At 45.3% G+C, this 21,972-nt stretch overlaps 1 pseudogene; it reads left to right on the top strand.

Moving 5' to 3' along the window:
• The first annotated feature begins 7,610 nt into the window (after nt 1–7,610).
• The window catches only part of LOC136638965 (monocarboxylate transporter 2-like), a 194,990-nt pseudogene continuing 180,628 nt past the window's right edge, over nt 7,611–21,972 (top strand).

Here is a 21,972-nt window from a genome sequence, read left to right as displayed (position 1 = left end):
TAAAGGAATGATTGTTCCCTTACCCAGAGGTGACTTCCGAATGCTAACAAGGATTGGGCTTTTATTCTGACTTCACCTTGCCTGCGCAAGAACATATTGAATCAAGTGCATGCATAATGTATACTTGGGGCAAATGATTAAAGGGTCAGTGATGCTCCATTGTTGCCGTTTTGTAGTGGGCAAGTACATCACAGAAGGCAGTTGTTCATAAATAAAGCATCTCCATCTTTCTAGGCATTGTTTGACGTTTTAAAAATGGAGGCATTGCTCACAGATTTGTGGTGCAATATACGTGATACAAAAGGAGAAAGGGGCAGGGAGGAAAGAAAACAAGCTAGCGGAGGTACAAAATTTTAAAAGTTATAGTGCCACCTGAATGAGTTAATAAGTGCATCTTTGGTTCCATCATCTCAAACGGCAGCTAGGCTCAGGCAGTGCCCAAGCATGACAAGCAGAGATTCTACGTCTGAACTGCAGCCAGTTGCTTCTTGTAGTTGCAGAAGTCAAAGGACCACTCTCTGAATCTGACAATACACCTGACAGAAAAGTGTGCTGTATTTTTCTTTTTTGCAAGTACCTTGACAGCAAAACTGCATCTTGCAAAGTACCTTGGAAATAGTTCCACCCAAATCTGTTGAGAAAATTCCCTAGGGTGAGATGGAATGTTCATATATAAATATACATTAAACTAGGTAGACATCTAGGCTAATTCCTGGTCAACAGGCACCCCCTGCAGGGCCTATACCGAAACCCCTGCAGGGAAATGTTTTAAATCCCTCGATGCCTTTTGCATCTAATGTAAATAGTATGGAAATGTCTCTATTAAGATAGTTTTGTGGAAAAAAAAAAAACTAAGAGAAAAGAAATGGGTCTTTTACATAAGTGCATTACCTGCTATAGCTCACAAAATAATCACAATGAATCAGAGATTAAATCATTCTGTGAATTGAATTCTGTTTTATACTATAAGTTTAAAAGTAGATCAGTTGGCTCGGTCATGTCGTGAGAATGGATGATGGCCGGATCCCAAAGGATCTTCTCTATGGAGAACTCGTGCAAGGAAAGCGCCCTACAGGTAGACCACAGCTGCAAGGACATCTGCAAGAGGGATCTGAAGGCCTTAGGAGTGGACCTCAACAAGTGGGAAACCCTGGCCTCTGAGCGGCCCACTTGGAGGCAGGCTGTGCAACATGGCCTTTCCCAGTTTGAAGAGACACTTGGCCAACAGTCTGAGCCTAAGAGGCAAAGAAGGAAGGCCCATAGCCAGGGAGACAGACCAGGGACAGACTGCACTTGCTCCCAGTGTGGAAGGGATTGTCACTCCCGAATTGGCCTTTTCAGCCACACTAGACGCTGTTCCAGAACCACCTTTCAGAGCGCGATACCATAGTCTTTCGAGACTGAAGATTGCCAACTAGATCAGAGGTATGCAGACTTCAGATTCTTTTTTTGAATAGGTGAAGAGCTTGCATTTATCTCTTGAATTTTGTTTTGATAGTTTAGTCCGTTTCTACTGAACATTGCATATACACAATGGGGATCAAATGTGTACGCCTATGGGCTGGGCAGAAATGGGCAGTTTTCTGTGAAGGTCATTTTGAATTGTATTTATATCTTTCAGGGTGTCAGCTTTCCCTTCCAGTTTTGTGTCATCTATGTCTTTAATAAAGATTCCCTTCATAGCTTCCTCTTAAGTCAGTGTTTCTCAAACTGTGGGTTGCAAGCTAATTTCAGGTGGGTCCCCATTCATTTCAGTTTTTTTTTTAAATATACTAAACTTGATGCTACCATAGTGCATGACTGCATTTGGGGACGTGTTACAGACGAGTACTTTTAACAAGCTACTTTGTTCTTTTAACAATGATTGTCAATGGGACTTACTCCTGGGTAAGTGTGGATAGGATTGCAGGATGAAGGAAGAACAGATTGCTAAAAAAAGAATTGTGACATGAAGTGTTTTCCTCCACCACATCCACTCTGCAAACTCATCATTACCAACATCCAAGATTTAAACTTTGCAGACTAAAGGTCATGTAAATAATGAATTCTTAAACTTGAAGGCACTGGATGCTGTTGTAGCTGAGGGAGCCCTTTCACACTCTTTCCTATTAAAAAAAACTTTTACACTTCTTGTTATAACACAAATGCCTTCATTGTTCTTTGGTGCAATTATATTGCCTTGTTGCACGGGCTGTTTATACCTGTTAGGTATAATTACAGTCAGGCCTAAAATATATACATAATTGTAAATATGGTGTGAATGTCATTTGTGATTTCTGATCTCACATAAACCTACAGTCTAATATTTGAGAAAAGGGAGGAAGGAGGAGCCGACCTCTTCCTTCCTCCCTTTTCTCGAATTTTAGACTGTAGGTTTATGTGAGATCAGAAATCACAAATGACATTCACACCATATAATGGGGGAAGAGTCTATGTTCGGTTCAGTTCCATGTAGTTTTCAGTCTATGTTCGGTTCAGTAAAAGCAATATTATGGGGGTATAGAATTCTGGGAGACTGGTTATCAGGAGGGGCACTCTTTTGATATCAGTGCCTCCCTCCTGCCTTCCAGAACTGACCCATTCCAAGTTCTGAATGATACTTTATTGCAGGGGTTTTCAAACTCGCTTGGATTTTCAGCCCTAAGATAAGTCTTTACAGGGGCAGGGAAAATGGCAGTGATGCAATCCCCGGGATGGGGTGCGGCATGCCCTTCAGAGTAGTCTGCAGGGCTCTGCGGTTGGTAGAAAGCGAAAATAGCGATTCTATGCCTCCGACTCCCCTCCCGCCGAGGAGTATCCTGAGTGCATTTGGATATGGGCCGGTTGCCCGGAGAAGGGGTCCCCCAGGGGATTGTTTCCCTCCTCTCCAGGATGACATCCTCCAGCCCCGAGACTTCCCACCCGGGCAGCTGAGGGCCTGAGGTTGGGACAAAGCCTGATTGTCCCCAGAAGTCTCCCCACGGTCCTTCTCTCCTGCTTCAGCTTCTCCAGGTTGCCCACCAAGGCTTCAAGGGAGTGGACACGTTCCCTGAGTCCCTGGAGCTCCTTGCACTGAGGACACACCCATGACATGCCCCAGAGGCATATAGTTATGCATGTTGCACTTGATGCAAAACACTGGATAGCCCTCGCCCTGCTGCTGGCTGTCTGACTGCATAGTTTTGTTTGTTTGTTTAGGGGTACTTAAAAACCCTTCACTGGTTTGCTGCCCTCTTCTCAAGGGAGGAGAAGGGCAGTGTCTGGGGCCCTGGCTTCCTCGCCCTGCAGCTGAACTTGCCCAGATGCTAAACACATTACCTGGCCTTACCTGGCGCTTTGTTCCTGAGGCACTTGGTTTCCCAGTGGCCATGTGCGCCACTTTTTTTTGTTGGTTACTGAATGAATGGGTGACCTATACTGTTCTATAATGAAATAAAGTTAATGAGACTAGTAACAGACTTTTTTTTTTCTTGTTCTGGCTGCTTTCAACCTAAGAGCTAAAAAAATTAGAGGGGACCCCACAAAAGTGTTTCCAATTGGTCCCCACAGCTCCTAAGACAGGCCAGAGCCTCTCTGTGTTTGCCTGTTGTGCCCGGTCCTCCACTTCTCATGCTGTCTCAGGCTGCAGTCCTGTGCACATTTTCCTGGGAGCAAGCCCCATAGACTATAATGCCTAGGATTGGGTTCTCTTAGACTTACAAAGCTATCCACATTTACCTGGGAGCAAGCCCCATTGACTATATTGGGACTTACTTCTGAGTAGACATGCATAGGGTTGGGTGTCTCTCAAGACAGCAGCCTGTTCTCTTCTCCCCCCCCCCCCCCATTGGCAAGAACTGCAATTAGCCAGCTGGAGCTGTTAGGGGACACACACACACACACACACACACACACACACACACACACACACACTTAAACATAGTAGGACCAACTAAAAAGTCAAAGCATGAGCAAACATTCCTTTACAGTTCACTCTCACATTGGATGTTAAGCATCCTCCAAAAAGGGGGGTGGATGGGGAAAAAATAAAGTGGTGAAACTGCGGGGGGGGGGGGGAGACATGCCAAGGATTGGGTTCTCTTAGACTGCAATACTATCCACATTTACCTGCAAAGGGGGGGGGGGAAGGAGGGCAGCTCTTGAAGTGCTCCTCTGTTCCTTTTACATGATGAGAGAATGCCAGCCTTTTCTACCTTAGGGGACCCAAGCCTATCCAATTTTCCAGCAATTGTACCAATGGGACATGCACTGCATCCTGTGGTGGAGGGGCAGTCATTGAGGCCTCCTCAAGGTACGGGAACTTGTGTTCCTTTACCTTGAGGCTGCATTACAGCATCACTGGTGCTGTAAAGTTGGATAGGATTGGACTCTTAATTAGATTAGCTGGTCCTTGGTGCAAAGAACAGCCACTTTTGTAGAATGTCCCTGTTAACGGCATAGGAGACCGGTGGCTTTCCACATTAAGTGTGGTATGGGCTTGCTGAAGAGGCAGAAATGATCCTGTTTGGAAGTGTTTGTAACTGATTAGCCACACCTTTGTTTTGAGTCTGACTGAAATATGATATGAGTGCAGGGTCATTTTCTGGACATATTCACAGGGGAGAGATCTGTGTTGATGTCAAATGCAAAACTAGAAATATAGGGAGCTGAACCCCAGAAAAAAGGTGGTGTTTTATGACTGGCTTGTAGGATTGGATGCCCCGGTTATAGTCCCTGAAAAATATCCTATGCAAATGTGCCATTCTGAGCGTTAGGAATTTCATATTATAATGATGATAAATGGTATGTCCAATTCTATGGACCCAAACACCTTTAACTTTAACTTGTACGTAAATTTAAGGGCACTTGCTGGAATGGGGAGCAAAGTTGGGAGAAAAGGGAGTGCCCACTGGCTGGGGCATTCAACATAGCAGTCAGACTGGGAGCCCAGGTCTACCCACACAGCAGATCTCAGCTGCAGGTTCAACTGGGAGCCCTGGTCTACCTAGCAGATAAGGGCTCCAAATCCAGGCCGGAGCCCAGGTCTATTTGCTTGGTTGACCTGGGCTCTGGAGTTAAGATAGTGCTCATGCCCCCCCCCAAACACAAACCCTGGATCCGCCCCTGTCCGGAAGCAGATACAAATGTGTCCAATTCCAATGCCCGTTTGCTGCATTAAATCGACCCAATCCAGACAACTTTCTAAAAAACAAGGAGTATAATTGGCTGGATGCAATTACCTCAAGCCTTTCCCTGTTGGCCATACACTATCTCTTCCTCTCCCCCCTGCATGGCACCGGTGCTGCCTTCTGTTCATGAGGAGGCCGCTATCTCCTCCTCCCACAATCACTCCACCCCTGCCTGCCCTCTCATAGCCGCCCTAAACCCCATCCCACCCTGGTACAGTGGCCCAGAATTTTCAGAGTTGTGGATAACTCTCAGAGTTTGCAGACAAGCAAATTTGCATATAAAGAGAACTGACTGTACATTGACACCTCCTTGTTCCTCCCATGTCACACTTTCATCTGTTTTGGCTTCTCCACTGTTTGCACCAGGGTCTGAGTTATGTCTGGATAACATCGGTGCAGTGTTTTTCTGATGTGGCGCCAGCATCCATGTCTTGCCTGATGGTGGCGGTGAGTGGCTTCTATGCTTGCAGGGTGATCATTGGGCTGTGGTAAGTGGAGATACATTAGCATATCTTGTATACAGGACTGGGTCTTGAAAGATTGTGTCCATAAGAATCATTGGCTTAATTTTTGCCCATCAACCAGCTGTTGACAATACAGAGCAGGACCAGAAAGAGAACACCATGGCAAAAAGTGTGAGCACAAAGTTTAGCTGTAGCCGACCTCTCCTTTATTGCTTTGGGAATAATATTTGCTCAAGGCCAGTTGTTAATTGGGGCAATTGCATTATATATTCTGGAAACTGTATATAAACATGCAAGGAAAATCTAAATGTATTTTGATTCATGAATCCCTAGATGCCCTTGGCTTGCCTTTTTCTGTGGACACAACCCTTGCCATTCGTTTAATTTTTTATCTTGAGAGGCGAGACCCAGCCTTGCTCCTAAGCTGAAAAGAAGGTGAATTTTTTTTTTTGGCCCATGTCCTTATTTTAATGATTTGAGAAAATGGTAAGAATGCTAGTGATGCAATAGCCCCCTGCCGCTTCTGGATCAAATCTGAGGTCCTGGCACATGGAAACACGGACGGCCTCCAAGCCTTAGAGGAACTGTTGAATTAGTTTTTGTTTTTTTAAAAACACTTCAGAACTTCTCAGCTGTTCTTTCTGGAGATCCTCTGCTCCCTTTTTCTGGATTCCATAAGATTTTAACAGATTGTATGCGAAGGGTCGATCAGGACGCTGGAGGACTGATCACCTGCTGCTTATGCAATGGAATTAACCTTGTAAGTAGGATCATATGGAACCAAGGGAACTTTTTACGGCTTTGTCAGAAAACTGTATGATGAAGTATTCACCTTAAACTGGGGTCAGGTTTCCCAAGGAAGGAAGAAATCGAGTTCACTAGGACAATTCCCTGGAACATCATTTTAAGGTAAGACATAGCAAAATTCCTATTGACTCTAAGAGTGAAGGTGTGTGTGTGGGGGGGGGGGAGGGGCAAGATCCTACTATGTTTATCATTTGAGTTCTGAGTCTCATAGACATTCAGGACATAGCCACAGCCTTCAGACATAGCCTTCAAGGCATTACACCCTCTAAGTTCCTTTTCTCCAGCTTTGGGGGCACATATTAATGTATGGATACTGTTCTTTTTTGTCTGTAGCAGAAAGAGAGGTAGATGGAGTTCTGAAACATGAGCCCTACAGCGATGTTAGTCTACAACATATGCACAAACACAGGTTTTCTTAGCACCTGTGATTTGATCAAACAGCTCAGTGTGCCTTCTGGTCCTTAACAGCATGGATTTTTCCAGTGATGTCCTGGAAAACTGGGGGATTCAGAAATAGGAAGGTTGATGATGATTCCTTGGCACACAGCTTGCCTACCGCAAACCCTTACAATGTACAGTTGCAAAAGACTGTAGAGTATCAGTCTAGTATGCACTGTTAGACCCAAACCAGATTTGGCACGATCATCTTTATTCATATGTGCAGAATGGTGGGGTGGCCTTACTGTAAGACCACCTGGGAATACCAGGTGCTGTAGGCTTATACCATAGTCTTTCGAGACTGAAGGTTGCCAACCATAAAAGGAACATATGGGAGAACATATGAGCCTTCTCCCTCTCCTGTGTCCTTGCAGTGGGTTGCTCCAACTACTTTCCCCTGCTCCAGTACTGGACATGTTTTAGGCACTTTTCCCTGTTCCTGGCTCAATAGGTTGTAAGGATAAAATGTGTCTGGGGTTCAGCAGCTGTCTTGCATACACTTATGTTGTAGTCAGTCTCTCTCTCTTCCACCCTCCCCCCTCTCTCAAAATACATGTACAGAAAGACTGTGACCTGACCCCGTAACACTGGTAAAAGACCAGTTTAACATGTTTATTGCACTTAGTACACAAATCCTACAGCCACTGGGAGAAAGAAGTGAGAGGGCTGCAGCAATGTGTGCCTGTCGTCACTTTTGGTTCTTGTTCCATCCAGGTCCTTCTGGTGTCCTTCTGCTGCCAACTACAATTCCACCATGTCTCCTCCAGTGAACACAGACTTGGGCTATATCCCTCCTGATGGAGGATGGGGCTGGGCGATCGTCTTTGGAGCATTCATATCTTCTGGGTTTGCTTACTCGTTTCCTAAGGCTTTCACAATCTTCTACAAAGAACTGCAGGATATTTATAACATTTCCTATGGTCAGATTGCATGGATCTCTTCTATTATGTGTGCCACCACCTACGCAGGAGGTGAGTGAAAGGGAACTGTTGCTTTTATGTCAGGTGGGACTTCCATATCTCAAAACCATGTTGAAAAAAACAAAGACAAAGCACCTGTTCTTCTAGAGCAGTGCTTCTCCAACTGTGTGTCGGGACCCATTAGATGGATCGCGAACCAGTTTCAGGTGGAGCCCCCTTCATTTCAATGTGTATGTTATTTTTAATAGACTTGATGTCTATTAAATGATGTTTATTAAATGTCCACCATGACCTGTGACTGCATTTGAGGAAATGTTACAGATCTGTACTTTTAACTGGCTACTACTTGTATCCTTTTAACAATGATAATCAATGGAGCTACTCGTGGGTAAGTGTGGATAGGATTGCAGCCTTTGAGAAGTTTGGGGAATTTTTTTTAACAGATCAGCAGCAGCTTGGGAGGGTTAGGAGGTTTCTTCTTTATTTTAAACGCACTTTTAAACTTATACCTATTATGAACTTTTACTTAATTGATTTGAATTTGTTGTATGGGGGGTGTTTAAAATTTTCCGGCTTGATGATGTCACTTCTGGCCATGACATCACTTCCAGGTCAATGACATCACTTCTGGTGGTCCCCGACAGTCTGCCATTCCAAAAAGTGGGTCCTGGTGCTAAAAGGTTTGAGAACCACTGTTCTAGAAGATTCTTCAGCATTTTCTAGGTTTTCAGTGACTCTACATGTATGTCAGCTAATTAGACCTCTGGACATTTGGGGGGGGAAAGCGCAAAAAAAGTTTTGTTTCAAATGTCAAGTTTCATGTCATTAAGATTTCTATTGGTCATGAAAATTCATGATACTGCCATCATTTACTTTTGGAGGATTGATTACATTCTGCATTGGTAATATGGCAAACCATTATTTTTAAATTAAGTATATGCATCCCTCCTGCCAAATAAAACAATTTTGATAGGCCATTTTATGACTGTTTAATCAAATCTAACATCCACATTTTCTGTTGCAGCTAGACAATTTGAGCATATCTCTGCCTCAGTCAATGTTTATGCCAGTAGAATAATTGATGGATAAGACATGCTTACAGTTCTTATAACTTTACCAGACTTTTATGATAAATTGAGCTCTTCTAACCTTAACTGGTACCATTTGTGCAATTTTAAATATTAAACCAGCTGAAGGAGTGGATAAATGTTTGAAAATATAATCTTCAGTGTAAAATGTAGTTTGAAATGCAACAGAGCTGAAAAATGTCTGATGTTTTAAGCCTGTGTCAAATTGTGGTGGTGGTGGTGGTGTTCATAACTTGAAACCAGCATTTGCTTCATGTTTGATTTGTGTCTTGCAAACATTGTGTGTAACGAAGGAGTTGCTTGGTTTTTAGAAATAACCTCGGCCTTGTTATCAACATGTGGGTAAGGCAGTGGTGTCACCAGGATTTGTGTCGCTCGGTATGGGAGGCCAGCATGTTACCCCATGATGGACCTTCTCCCATGCAGTGGGCAGAACAACTCCCCAGGTGGTGGGCGTGATGATGCACCACTGCCCTGCCCCCACTGGTTTTTTGGCTATACCTTTTGATAGAATAGAGATACAAGTCCAGTCTTGTTATACACAGATTTCTTATACACGGGTTTGACTCAACACAAATGGCCCCTGCAAATGAGAAGGAATGTGCTGATCCCTGGAGAAGGGGAAAAATGCACCCCTTTAAAATCACAGTTTTAAAAACTGCTTTTTACTGTTGCAGAGAGACAGTCATACAGGTGATTAAAGGTATAACCTAAGTATCCACAGATTTTTCTATCTCAAAGCTGATGAGAAGGGCCCTTTAAATTAAAGGAAAACAGTCCTTTAATAATGCCAGAGAGGGCAGCCGGCTGACAATCCATCAGTCTTTCTCTCTGCGGGCTTCATTCCTCCCTTCCCCCTGAGCATGTGAAAGAAGGCTAAATGGCAGTGATTATCACCTTCTCCATTCTTTCCCCCTTGCTAGTCTTGTCCTTTTGCTGACTGAAACCGAAGGCTCACATTTAATGATAATGAGGGCTGGAATAGAATTGAGGAGAGTTCTGTGCTCCTCCCAAGTTCTCCAAATTGTGACAATTTGTTGCCACAACAACTAGCTGATGAGCTGGGAGAAGGCTGATGATTTGTTGCCACAACAGCTAGCTGATGAGCTGGGAGAAGGCCAATTTGTTGCCACAACAGCTAGCTGATAAGCTGAGAGAAGGCCAGGCAGAGAGCCAAGGAGGGGAAGATGACATTTTAACCTCTGTGCAGCCAAAAATTGAGCCTATGTTTGCACTCACGTTTTACTGCCACTGAACATGGAAGATTCATTAGTCTTGATATTGGGTGGATGTAAAGTAGGAGAATCTTTGGGGTCAATGGAATACAGGGAAGATGTGGTAAGACTGGTTTCAAAGGGTGGGTTTTTTGGAAGTGGCACTGGGATTGCTCTTCCCTGTTTTGGCTAGACTTCCCATTAGTTTCTTTTCCTGTGCTGTGCTATATCTCCCTGCCGAAGCAGTGATGATCAGCTACCTCTCTTGTTTCATTTTGCAGAATAAAAATGCTTTGGGTAACTCAACTTTGCTGCGAATGTCTATTTCCACAGTTCTGCTAACTCAGGCCACCCCTAACTGTGGGTGGAGCATAGAGCTATGGCAGAGCACCGCACCGGGCTCCTGGTAAAAACATAGGGATACCATCCTGCTTGTGACTAATTACAAGAAACCTGTCTGGAAGTGCCCTAAGACTGTAAATTGCAGTGATTTCTGTAAAAATCTCAATAAAACCGATTTTCCCTCTGATAACAGAGTATGAGATTGCCCTCTAAATGTTAAAGTGTAACTGATAAGAGCATGCAATCTATTGGTGTTCATAATCACTTCGTGTACTATAAAAACAAGCACCTGAGATGGTTTCTATCCCTCTACCTGAAATTCATACACAAAATATATGTGGGCTATATGTCAAGAAAGGGGAAAAAATGCTGCACAAGGACAGTGTGTGGTGTTGGACCTGACAAGGATGAAAAGGACAACCTCAAATTAAAAAATTTCCAATGACAGACCAAAAACAAGAGTATTTCTCTGCACAATGCATAATTTATGAAATCTGATGCCACAAATGCACTGCCAGTAGCACAGGGGTGCTTCAGCTTTGGCAAATAAATGCTTTTAAGATAATTAGTTTCATATAAATGCCAATGGTGGTTGCCATTTTCAAGATACTCTAGGAGGACTGCTGTGTGTGAGAATAGGTGCACGCAAATATTGTATATTTATTGCTATACAATACTGTATATTAAATAATATATTTACTTGGATGACTATAACATGGAGAGTTTTCTTGATCATGGTGTCCCTTTCCCTTTTTCCCCTTCGGAAAGTAACACTGGGTTTTGCATTTTCATTTTGAATTTGGGTCCTCAGTTTTTATAAGGCTCTGATGCAATGATAATCTCTAAACTACAGCAGGACCCCAGTATCCGCAGGTCCAGCACCCGTGGAATTGACTCACTGCAGGTGCTGGTGGATACTGGGGTCCAATTTTAAATGCCTTGAAACAGAAAAAGTACCAGAATTGGGTTGCGAAGTTTCCTTCCTCCTCCCAGTCTCATCCTGGAATGCATCCATGCAACCCCGAAGTGTCTCTTTCAGGGCTAAAAACAGCACTGGAGCAGTGGTTCCCAAACTGGTGGGTAGAGTCCCACCAACCTGGGAAGCATGTAGCTCTAGTCTCTTAAGGTGAGGGGAGGAGGACAGCAATGCAATCCCCAGGATTGGGGGGGAGAGGTTTTTTTTAACCTTACTTTAGCAACTGCCAGATTCCGGAGGCTGTGGGGAGCCCTGCAGATGACTCTGCAGGGCTCCCCAAGCCTCCAAAACTGCTTCCACTTGATTGAAAGCCACTTCCTGTTTTCCATCAAAAATCAGAAGTGGCTTTCATTTGAGTTGTGTTTTTTTTTTTTTTTTACTATTACAGAGGCTTGGGGAGCCCTGCAGAGGTGTCTGCATGGTTCTTCAAATACTCTGGAGGTCAGCAATCACAAAGATAAAGTGAAACCCCCTCCCCTCCCCCCACAGCAGCAAGATCCTGGGTATCATGTTACTACCATAGTCTTTCCCCTGCACATACTTACTGTGCTCCTAACTCCCTTGCAGGGGTTTGGGAAGCACTGCTCCAAAGGCTTGGAAATAGTGTGGGTTGGCCATAAAATGACAGGAAACCCATTTTGGTGCTTTTTTCTGCTTAAAGACTTTTAAAATCGGACCCCAGTATTGATGTGAAATCCACCAGGGGTTCTGGAATGGAATCCTCAAAGATACCGGATACTGTATATACAGGTACTGTATTTTTTATTGTATTGGCAACCTTCAGTCTCGAAAGACTATGGTATCACGCTCTGAAAGGTTGTTCTGGCACAGCGTCTAGTGTGGCTGAAAAGGCCAATCCGGGAGTGACAATCCCTTCCACACCAGGAGCAAGTGCAGTCTGTCCCTGGTCTATCTCCCTGGCTATGGGCCTTCCTTCTTTGCCTCAGACTGTTGGCCAAGTGTCTCTTCAAACTGGGAAAGGCCATGCAGCACAGCCTGCCTCCAAGCGGGCCGCTCAGAGGCCAGGGTTTCCCACTTGTTGAGGTCCATCCCTAAGGCCTTCAGATCCCTCTTGCAGATGTCCTTGTATCGCAGCTGTGGTCTACCTGTAGGGCGCTTTCCTTTCCTTGCACGAGTTCTCCATAGAGGAGATCTCTAGAGACCAAAGAGAGTCTGGTCCAACAAGAAGCTGACAGAACATACCAAGATCCAGGTCTACAGAGCTTGCGTCCTGAGTACACTTCTGTACTGCAGCGAGTCATGGACTCTCCGCTCACAACAGGAGAGGAAACTGAACGCTTTCCACATGCGCTGCCTCCGACGCATTCTCGGCATCACCTGGCAGGACAAAGTTCCAAACAACACAGTCCTGGAACGTGCTGGAATCTCTAGCATGTATGCACTGCTGAGATGCCTGTGTTGGCTCGGTCATGCCATGAGAATGGATGATGGCCGGATCCCAAAGGATCTCCTCTATGGAGAACTCGTGCAAGGAGATACTGTATACTTTATATATAAGCCTGCTTCAACCTCAGGTTTGCATACTATCCAGCTCTCATCTTCCTTTATGTGTCACAGCAAGAGATTGAAAACATCTGTTTTGACTTGTGAACTAAAGACATTTCCTAATTTTGAATAAGCTCAGAAACTGTGGTTTTTTCAAACAGTAGTTTGTTAGCAAACCAGCGTATCAAACCGATATACCCAAACATATTCTTAACTGAGATGGCTATGTCTTAGCACAGAGGTGTCAAACATAAGGCCCGGGGGCCGGATGCGGCCCATGGAAGCTTTTTATCTGGCCCTCAGGCTCTCAGCTACTGAGCAGTGCTGAGGTGTTACTGCTGTAAGGGCAGCCCACATGAAAATTGGGGTCGCCCATATCTTGAAATATGATCGAGATTTGCATATATTCTTTTCTGTCATTTGCAGTGAATGAATTCCTAAGTGAGAAAAAGTGCTTTTTTTTGGTTATGACCTTAATGACATCACTTCCTGCCTAATTACATCACTTCTGGCCCTCAGCAGGCATCATGAATGCTGTTCGGCCCTCGGTATGAAATGTGTTTGACACCCCTGCCTTAGCACATTAGTTGTGAAACATAGGATAATTAAACACTACTGCAGCTTCCTCTAAATATTTTTAAAGACCTTGGCAAAGCAACTGGGCACTGGTTCATAGGAGACTGCAAAGTTTGATTAAAGAAATTGCTTCAATCCTCTGCGGCAATTCATGCTGAAAGCAAAAATTCAGGGTAATACAGTTATACGGGCTGACGGCTATCAGGTGTGTGAAGCATACAAAACAGCAATGGATAACTTATATTTCCTGCCCCCCCCCCTTACGCTGGCTGGTGACAGGAATTTCAAACCAGTGACCAGAATCTGTGCTTGAAAATAGATTGATCTGTGCAGATTTGCTGCTGTAGTGAGAGTGTGAGGGCCAGCTGGTGTGGGGATACTGCTGTTTCAATGTATTTTCATTTCCATGTCATAGATTCAGAACTTATCACAGGCAGACAGAGGCAGGGAAAATACTGACTATATTCAGTCTCCTCTCCCCTGCTCCTGTTGTCTAATTCTGTCTTGTTTTAGGTAGAGCAGAAGGGAGGGATCTCTGAGTAGAGGAGCAAGTACATAGCTGTCCACTGGGCTCATAGTTCCCTGAATTTAGGTGCAATCCTGCAACGGACTCACTCCAGAGCATGGTGCTGTGGAGCTATGGCAGTGATTTTTGGTGTGTTGAAAACGGTCTACGGGTGTACCCTGGGAACTTGGGGGAAGGTCATTTATTAGAAGGGTCATTGGAGGTTGTGAGCTCCCCGCCAGCAGCATGGTGTGCCTTGTCAGTTGTCCCAACATTGGTGTGCCTTGACAATTTTAATGCCTTGTCAGTGGGCCATGAGATGAAAAAGACTGTGTGCCGTGTGCCATGAGATTGAAAATTGCTGTGCGGTGGCACAGAGGTTTTGTGACATGATGGACTTGGTCTACACAGGAGCTACCTGTAATGTCAGTTTGCTGATCTGGAAGCAATGCCTGCACGAAGAAGTCCCGTACTAGGCAAAATGAAGTGTAACGTTTGCTCTCGTGGTACATGCTGCTTGGACTAGTAGGAATGTGTGCATGATATTTATCTTGGTCTCCTATGTAGAAGAACTCTCGGACATGGTGCCGTGCAGTGATGAAAGCAAATTACCTGGTGTTCTGGAACTTGCATAATGTTTTGCCAGAACTCAAAGCTCAGTGATGAATGAATGTACGTGGGGAACTTTTTCTTTTGGTCAGAACTCTATAATGTTTTGTTGGTACAGTCTGTTCTCTTTATATGGGAATTTGCCATGTATGAATTTATACATGGGCAGGAGGTCTGGTCTAGAGGGTTGAGCCTCCATTTGCCTGAAGATAACATCCGAAGGTCGCCAGTTCGAGGCCACCGGCACCGTGCGACCTTGAAGCAGCTGACAAGCTGAGCTGAGCTATTCCTTCTGCTCTGAGCGTGGGAGGATGGAGGCCAGAATGTGCAACCAGATCAAGAAAGAAACATCTGAATGTTGTGGTTTCTTGAAAGATAGAAACCTTCTTTCAAATTGTAAAAATCCCTACGGGGATTTAAATTGCCTGCCTATGTAAACCACCTTGAATAAAGTCTAAGGAGAAATCTGAGGACCAAGAAAGGTGGTATAGAAATACCTGTATTATTATTATTATTATTATTATTATTATTAATGTATCGGTGAGGGACAGAATTGCTACCTACCTTTTGTTAGGTCTCTGCATAGCGCAGGGCTTTTCAGACTGGGGTGTCATAACGCCCCAGCTTGTGGGCCCTGGCCTGTTTCCCCTTAAGGGGTGGGGGCAGCCAGGAGGCAGGGAGGAGGCAGTGGCGTGATACCCAGGATCGCTCTACTCAGGGAGGCTACAGGGAGACTCAACTATGGCCGATATACCACAGCTCTGAAATGGTCGCTGCCTGACATTGTGTCGTGTCCATAAAGTGGTAGTTATAATTTGGGATATTTTATTATAGCTACCCTTTTTAGAGTGCAAGGAAGAAAGAGAAGGATGGAGTTGGTGCGAGTACAATGAAAGGGCAGGTCATGGCGAAGGAGAACGCAACCACATGAGTGGAAGCAAGTCAAGATAAAATATGCTCTGACCATTGTTGTTGGCAACCTTCAGTCTCGAAAGACTATGGTATCGCGCTCTGAATGGTGGTTCTGGAACAGCGTCTAGTGTGGCTGTGACCAGACTGACAGCATCTAGGTCAGTAGTTCTGACCAGAAGCCCACTGAAAGCCCAACCCCAGGACCATAATATACAAATAGAGGTGTTTGTTTCCAGTAAGAGAGGATTACAGTTCATATCTTACTTCACAAAATGCTGGTTTGAATAGGGACCACTTTTTCAGCACACAGTGGTCACAAGATTGGTGATTGCTTGTCTGGAGTAGAGGACACAATGTGTAGGGGAAGGGCTTGTCCTAACGCTTCTGTGTTTCTTGTAACATGTCATTCTGGCTGAAGAAAGGCCTGTGGCATGCTTTGGAAATATGGGAAGAAGAGAACATAAACTTTAAACATAGTTGTTGTTTTTTTAAAAAAATAAACGGCTACAAGCAGTGCTTTTTTGTAAAAAAAAAAAAAAGTGCAGGAACTCACAACTTGTTAATCTTTTATTTATTTATCCCATGCATGTATACTCAGAAGTAAGTCCCATTATAGCCAATGGGGCTTACTCGCAAGAAAGTGTGGATAGGATTGTAGCCTGAGAGCCCAGGCCTATGCATGCCTACTCAGAAGGAAGTCCCATTATATTAAATGGGGCTTACTCCCAGGGAAGTGTGGACAGGACTGTAGCCTGAGTTCCCTTGGGATTAGACTGCCAACTTTTTCCACCAGCTCTTACTCCAGTGGTGTTTATCAACAGGGTAAGCTTCAGCAGCTGGACTTCTGCATATCAACCTACACACTAAAGCTTTGCACACTAGCAGCAGGTCGGTTTTGCTGGCTAGTTCACAGTGGCAACTGGTTGACCAGCAAGTATGAGGCACTGGGGCTTCAGGCTGTGATCCTAGCCACACTTTCCTGGGAGTAAGCCTCATTGACTCTAATGGGACTTACTTCTGAGTAGACATGCCTAGGATGGGGCTCTAAGGCTGCAATCCTATCCTCACTTTCCTGGGAGTAAGCCCCATTGACTATAATGGGCCTTACTTCTGAGCAGACATGCATAGGGTTGGGCTCTGAGGCTGTAATCCTACCCACACTTTCCTGGGAGTAAGCCCTGTTGACTAATGGGACTTAGTGAGTAGACATGCCTAGGACTTGGCTGGCAACTGATGCAGGAGGCAGAGACACTGATGGGAGGGGCTGAGCTGACAGGATGAGTCCCTCTGAAGCCTGCCCCCCTCCACCCTCCTCTCACCTGCTTGCTGCTCATGGCTGTGTGGCGGCTGCTGGTCCCTACACTGAGTCCCTACACTGAGTATAATGAAAAGGGGGGTAAAAGTGGCATGGGGTGGGCGAGCGGGATCTACGACGGCCTGCTGGCCCACTGCGGGACTGTCCCAGGAGCAGCTGTGTTGAGGGAGGTCCTGTTGCCTGATTGGCTGAGAGAGGAAATGGGCGTGTCCATGAGAAGCACCGCCCTCCATGGAATTGTGAGTACCTTGTGGGGAGAGCATTGCAGGGCAGATCACGCACCTCTTCTCTCTCCTTGTAGCCCTGCCTGGTCTTGATTGCTGCAGGCAGTAGATTGTAGTCCTATCTAAAAGGTGCCAGAACGCCATTCCGGTGCGTTCTATTAGAAAAAAAAGCCCTGGCTACAAGTAAAAAAACCTAGCTTAAACTTGGCACTGTGTACTAGCCCTTTCAAAAGGAACAACCCAGTAGTGGTAGGAGGGGGGGATCAACTGTGTGTCTGTGCTTTCGCATTGAGCTGCCTCTGTCATTGACTTGATGGATAATGCATTTGATAGGGCAGTTTGCATGATGTCAGCATGGTGAGTCAGAGTTGTACAGTGCCGCATAGCACCCCTGTGAGTGCGCCACCGTGCAGCGCACACTTTTGGGAACCTCTGTGATAGGGTGATGATGTGCGCCTCAATTAGGAGCACTTCTTATGTACAACAATACACTTCTAGAGGTGAATTTAACCATATTACAACTGCGCATACAGGTTGTGTCTCAGCATCCACGGGGTTCCGTTTCCAAACTTTGATTCTTTGAGTATTTTTTTTCACTGTCACTGATTATCTTCTGAAAATGTCTGAAGGTGCTAGAAGATAGAATTCTGAAGAACTTTTGCTATTGTTTTTGAGCCAAGCAAACCTAGTTCCAGAGCCTGCAATCTCTCCCCTGAAGAACATCTGCTACAGTGAGCTGTAGGTCATTGTGCTTCACCTAGGAAGCTGAAAGTTGACAATTGACCTTGAACACATTCATCCAAAACTTTATAGCTATGCTTTTTTTTAAGCCACGACTATAAATTACAGTGGCAGGTACAGAAAGCCCATTCTAACTGGGGCATAAATAAGGCATTAAAAATAATGCATCTCGTTCTTCAGCCCATCATAAGAAGGGGTCGAAGGAAGCAGTTTAGCATTTAAGGATCCATTCCAAGTCCTGCTGGCATTCAAGGTGGAAGCATTAATGCTTGCAAATCAAAATTTAAGTCTTTGATTTGTTTAATGAATTTCTGAACTTTCAGTTTTCCCAAGGTTTTCACAACTAATGTATCTGAGGCTGTACTAACATTTGTCATGTGGTGCTCCAGCTAATTTCTTTAGAACAGGTAACATGCATATGCATTTGCACTGGAAGACTCAAAAGCTGAAGAAAAAAAAAAACTTTAACAGCGTGGCCAATTCAGCCAAAGTTAAGCACTTTAACATTCCGCTGATTTCAATGAGAGAATTAACTCAATTTTCCTAAAAATGCTTGCCTTTGAATTTTTTTTTAACAAGCATTTGGACTGATAGGGGTCTTTCTTCATTATAACACCAAGGGTGCAGTCCTAACCAACTTTCCAGCATTGGCATAGCTGTGCCAGTGGGGCATGTGCTACATCCTGCAGTTATTGGGTAGTTACGGAGGCCTCCTCAAGGTAAGGGAATATTTGTTTGAAGCTGCACTGCCCTTATCTCAGTGTTGGAAAGTTGGTTAGGATTGTGCCCAAAATTGCTTTTGCAGTTGTGGGCAAGTCACAGCTGCAGTTCTGCAACTGGAGTGTTGTGAAATTCAAAAGCTGAAATTACAGAGTACCAGTGGGGCCTCGGTGTCCATGGGGGAATCTGTTCTTGGACCCCCCCACAGATATGGAAAACCATGGATAATGAAATCCGTTATTTTGACCCCTGTAACCCCTCCGGAGGCAACCAGAGCCAGAAACTGGAAGTTGTGGTTTTTTGGCTGAAAAGGCCATTCTGAAGCCCATAGATGCCATGGGCAAATGTGTGCAGCTTCTGTGGGCATCTGAAAGCCCTCATCTCCGGAGGGCTCAGGATTGTCCAAGTCTGACTCACCATGGGTCCAGGGGACCTACGTTGAGCCAGATCCGTGGAAACAGAATTTGCAAACTCCATATATCTAGTTCCACAGGTAAAGCCTGGTTAATGCCCACAGGTGATATAAAGTAGGGGGTCATTTGCCCTCCCTCCCCCGTACATTTTCTGAGTCTCATGAAATGAAAAATGGCACTGACAATGGAATCATAATTGCACCTCTGAATTTTTCCAGAAGACCCAAGAAGAACCTTCCAGTCGAAATGATGCAGTAGAACTGTTTCAAAAGAGCTGTTGACTGTTTTCTTATGTGCTTCCTGGGCCATTTGGTGGGCCACTGTGTGATACAGGAAGCTGGACTAGATGGGTCTTTGGCCTGATTCAGCGGGGCTCTTATGTTCTTACGAGCATTTCCCATGGCAGTTCTGATTCTTTTATGACTTTTATAACTGGCAGTTCATAAAAGTTCTTTTTTACCGCCTTTTTTACCGAAAACACCGCCTTGTCCGTGTTTGACAAGAAGACCAACAAGGCGGCAGACTGGTATGAACTGTTTTATGGCAGTTCATAAAAGTTCTTTTATGAACTGCCATAAAACAGTTCATACCAGTCTGCCGCCTTGTTGGTCTTCTTGTCAAACACGGACAAGGCGGTGTTGTCAACGGCATTCTTGAAATGTTTCCATCTGTTGGATGCATTTGCATCGGCCGGGCCTGGAAGAGATTCCTCAAGTGCTTGTGCAAATTCCTCCACTTTTCTCTGATCCCGGGTCTTGCTGGTATCAATGCGAGGTCTGTCTTCCTTTTTCGTGTGATACAGTTGCTTTGTTTGCAGTTTCACTCAGCTGCACACCAGGGAGTGGTCAGTCGCAGGCAGCACCCAGATAACTGTGTGTGATCTTGATGCTGGGAAGGCTGGAGTGTCTGGTGAGAATCAGGTCGAGCTGGTGCCAGTGCTTTGATCTTGGGTGTCTCCAAGAGACTCTTGGGTGTCTCTTGGGGCTTTGTGTTGAAGAACGTGTTGCTGACACAGAGACTGTAATGACAGCAAAACTTTAGCAGGCGTTGGCCATTTTCGTTCATCTTCCCAGTGCTGAACTGACCTAAGCAAGTGGGCCATGAACTGTGATCAGCACAGCACCAACTCTAGCACTGAAATCGCCGAGGATGAACAATGGCTCTTTTACAGGGATCTTCTTGATAGTGGTGGCCAGGTCATCGTAGAATTTGTCTTTGGCTTCTGCTGGAGACAACAGAGTTGGTGCATAAGCACTGATAAGGGTGATGGGTCCTGCTGATGACTGGAGCTGCAGGGACAAAATTCTTTCACTTCCCACAGTAGGTGGGATGATGGATTCCAGCAGGGTATTTCTGACTGCAAAGCCAATGCCATGGTCCCTGGTTTTGTGTGGTGGTTTTCCCTGCCAGAAAAATGAGAAATTTCTCTCCTTGACAGATCCGGAATCTGGCAGCCTCTTCTCTTGGAAGGCTTCAAATAGTTCATGAACAGATGGAGTGGTTTGAAGCCCACTCTGAGGAGTTGAAACCAGTCATTGAGGAAAAGAGGAGAGCTCAAGCAGCATACAAGGCCTGTCCCAGTGAGCGCAACCTGCAGGTCCTCCAAGCTGCTCGCAGCAAAGTCCAGCAGACTGCCAGGAGATGTGCTAACGACTACTGGCTCCAGCTCTGTTCCCAGATACATATGCAGCTGACATGGGCAACATCAAGGGGATGTATGATGGTATCACGCAGGCCCTAGGTCCAACACAGAAGAAAATTGCCCCTCTGAAGACTGCCGCAGGCGAGGTCATCCAGGATTGGGCGCAGCAGATGGAACGCTGGGTGCAGCACTACTCTGAGCTATATTCCAGAGAAAATGTAGTCACCGAAGAAGCACTGAACAACATTGAGTGCCTGCCTGTGCTGGAAGAGCTTGACAGTGAACCAACCCTAGAAGAACTTCACATGGCCCTGGACTCCCTTGCCTTTGGCAAGGCACCTGGAAAAGACAGCATCCCTGCTGAAGTCCTAAAATGCTGCAAAGAGATCATCATCACTGAGTTGCATGAAATCCTCTGTCTCTGCTGGAGAGAAGGTGGAGTACCTCAAGACATGAGGGATGCAAACATCATCATGCTGTAAAAGAACAAAGGCGACAGGGGTGACTGCAACAACTACCGCGGCATCTCTCTCCTTAGCGTTGTAGGAAAGCTGTTTGCCCGAGTTGCACTAAAGAGGCTCCAGGTACTTGCAGAGAGCGTTTATCCAGAATCGCAGTGCAGATTCCAAGCCAACAGGTGCACCACTGATATGGTATTCTCCCTTAGACAACTGCAGGAGAAATGCAGGGAACAACAACAGCCACTCTTTATAGCCTTCATAGATCTCACAAAGGCTTTCAACCTGGTCAGCAGGGACAGCTTCTTCAAGATCCTCACCAAGATTGGATGTCCACCCAGGCTCCTCAACATCATCAGATCCTTCCACAAGGACATGAAGGGCACTGTTGTCTTCGATGGCTCCACATCAGACCCCTTTGACATCCAAAGCGGTGTGAAGCAGGGCTGTGTTTTTGCACCAACCTTGTTTGGGATTTTCTTCGCTGTCCTGCTGAAGCATGCCTTTGGAACTGCAACAGAAGGCATCTATCTCCGGACCAGATCAGACAGAAAGCTCTTCAACCTCTCCAGACTGAGAGCAAAGTCCAAAGTCCAGCTGAAATGTCTGCGTGACTTCCTCTTTGCCAACGATGCAGCTGTCACTACCCACTCTGCCAAAGATCTCCAGCAGCTCATGGATCGTTTTAGCAAGGCCTGCCAAGATTTTGGACTGACAATCAGCCTGAAGAAAACACAGGTCATGGTTCAGGATGTGGACTCACTTCCCTGCATTACAATCTCTGCGCATGAACTGGAGGTTGTCCATGACTTTGTGTACCTTAGCTCAACAATCTCCAACACTCTTTCTCTGGATACCGAGCTAAACAAACGCATTGGTAAAGCAGCTACCACGTTTTCCAGACTCACAAAGAGAGTCTGGTTCAACAAGAAGCTGACGGAACATACCAAGATCC

This window comes from Tiliqua scincoides, chromosome 2, assembly GCF_035046505.1.
Source record: "Tiliqua scincoides isolate rTilSci1 chromosome 2, rTilSci1.hap2, whole genome shotgun sequence".
NCBI classification, from domain to species: Eukaryota; Metazoa; Chordata; class Lepidosauria; order Squamata; family Scincidae; genus Tiliqua; species Tiliqua scincoides.
This window is presented reverse-complemented; position numbering and strand designations above follow the sequence as displayed.